This window comes from Monodon monoceros, unplaced genomic scaffold (genome assembly GCF_005190385.1).
Source record: "Monodon monoceros isolate NGI ecotype Baffin Bay Population unplaced genomic scaffold, NGI_Narwhal_1 Super_Scaffold_19, whole genome shotgun sequence".
NCBI lineage: Eukaryota > Metazoa > Chordata > Mammalia > Artiodactyla > Monodontidae > Monodon > Monodon monoceros.
In genome coordinates this window covers 68,812,172-68,814,248 of record NW_021703775.1, presented here as the reverse complement: position 1 = coordinate 68,814,248, position 2,077 = coordinate 68,812,172, and the positions used below count along the sequence as shown (strand labels likewise).

General features: G+C 76.6%; 1 protein-coding gene across 5 annotated transcripts in view; it reads right to left on the bottom strand.

Annotated features, from left to right (window-relative positions):
• DNMT3A (DNA methyltransferase 3 alpha) overlaps positions 1-1,634 on the bottom strand; it is a 100,072-nt gene extending 98,438 nt beyond the window's left edge. For 3 of the 5 annotated variants that reach the window (XR_003794937.1, XM_029232247.1, XM_029232246.1), the window contains exon 1: positions 876-956. The gene's annotated coding sequence lies outside the window, so the exon portion shown is untranslated. Of the gene's footprint in view, positions 1-875; positions 966-1,472 lie in introns of those variants that run through there. The other 2 variants (XM_029232238.1, XM_029232237.1) reach the window with 2 other exon arrangements.
• Positions 1,635-2,077: the final 443 nt, after the last annotated feature.

Here is a 2,077-nt window from a genome sequence, read left to right as displayed (position 1 = left end):
GGGGGCAGGGAGGAGCCAGGCACGACGTCCCCCCCGGGCGCCACCCGACTCTCCGCGGAGAGGTGTGCCCCCCAAGTGGCACTCTCCCCACCCCCGCAGCCCCTCCCAGATCCGCTGGCACCCCGCTCCCCCAGCCACAGGTGGCCGGAGGAAGATCGCTGCGCAGCGTTCCCCGGTCCGGCCTCCAGATCACCCCTCGGCCCGCCCCCGGGGGCCTCCCGGGTCCCCCGCCCCGCCGGGCCGAGGAGGGCCGGGAGCCGGGGGGAGGGGCGGGGGGCCGGGTCGTGCCAGGCTGCCATTTTCTGCCGCCACCGCGGAGCCTGCGCGGGGCCGGGCCCCCGCCCCCCTCCCCCGCTCCCTGCGGGCCGCGGCGGGAGCCGATTATTCCGGGTCGGGGTCCGCGCCCTCCGGCGTCCCGGCCGCAGGCCCCAGGTTGGGCCCCGGGGCGGGGGCAGGGCCCGGAAGGCGGGGGCGGCCAGGCCGGGGCCCCTGCGGCAGCGCCTAGCGGGGCACCGCGGCTGAGGCCGGCGGCGGAGGAGGCCCCCCGCGGCATTGTATAGACTTGAACTTGAGCCCGGAGCCGGGCGGGGGCGCGGAGGGGGCTACGCGCCGGGAGCTGGCGGGACGGGAGGGGGCGCCTGTGGAGCCCGCGGGGACATAAACAAACCCTCAAATCCCCCGCGCCGCCCCGGCCAGCCCGGCCCGCCGTCGCCGCCCGCAGCCCTGGCTCCGCGAGCGCCCGGCGCCGAGTTGCGGGGGTCCGGGAGCGTGCCCCGAGCCGGGCACTGCCCGCCGCCGTGGCCCCCGCCCGGCTCCCCTCCTCCCCGCCCGCCTCCGGGCCGGCCTCCCGGGCCGCCAGCAGCGGCGCTCATTACCGTGTGGCCGGTGGGGTCGGGCCGGCCCGGCTGCGCGCCCTAGTGCCGCGGCGCCGCGTCCCGGCTCGTCCTCTGCTCTCGCCGCCGCCGCCGCCGCCGCCCGCGCGCCCTCCCTCCCTCCCTCCCGGCCCGCCTGCCTGCCTCGCTCGCTCCCTCCCTCCGCTCGCTGTCGCGCTCCCTCTCTCCGCCTCCTCCGCCGGGTCCCCCCCCCTCCCACCCCTTCTCTCCGCCTTCCTCCTTCCCTCCCTCCGGCCGCCCGCGGGCCCAGGCCTCCGCCCGCTGCTCGCCCCCCGCGGCCGCGCTGGCCCCGGCCCTGGCGCTGCGGAGCCGGCCCGGGAGGCAGCGCCGACTTGGGGGCCCCGGGGCGCCGCGACGGGAGCGGCCTGGGCGCGCGGCCGGTCCTAGCGCCCTCGGCCCGACTTCCCGGCCTCTACGCCCCCGCTGGAAGGGGGGGGTTCGCCGCACGCTGCGGGTCGGAGGGCCGGACCTCGCTGCGCCCCGACCCTGCGCTGGGCCCGGGAACCCCGCCTCGGCCGCTCTCCCGGCCACTCCGCCGGGGGCCTGCGGCAGCCCTCCCCCCGCGGGGCGCCCCGCTACCTGGAGCTGCCTCTGCGCTGGGTCCCCACATCCAGCACTGGCCGCAGGGACAGCGGCCCCTCCTCTCCCGCGGCCGGTGTCAAGTGCCTCCCCCCGGCAGCCCGCGGAGCCCCCGGCGGTCTTCGCCCTGCAGTTCTCCCGACCTCCACCAGAGCCCACTGCTCTCTGCCTGCCTCAGCACTGGGGCTGGGGACAGCAGCGCCGGCCCATCCGCGCCGCAAGCCCCACGCCACCCGCCACCCCCGCCAGGTGCCGCCGCCGAGTGGAGGCCGGCCCGCTCAACAGGACCAAGGTCGGGGCGCCAGGCTATCGAGGCCGTCTGGGAGGCTCGAGCACTTCTATAGGATGAGCCCCCTTGAAGGGAGTGAGTTCCCCGTACCTTGAGGTGTCCAAGTAGAGTTGAGTGTCCTCAGTTGGTCAGTGGAAGACTGAAAGATTTCATGGCTCGGGGGTGGAACTAAATGACATTGAAGATCCCTTCCAGCTCTAAGATTCTGTGCACACACCTACACTCCGCCCTCATGCTTACTCACCCCTTTGCGGCGAGGGTTGTTCTCATTTCCCATAGAGTTCCCAGGGCTCCAGGTTTCTGACTCGGGGCATCT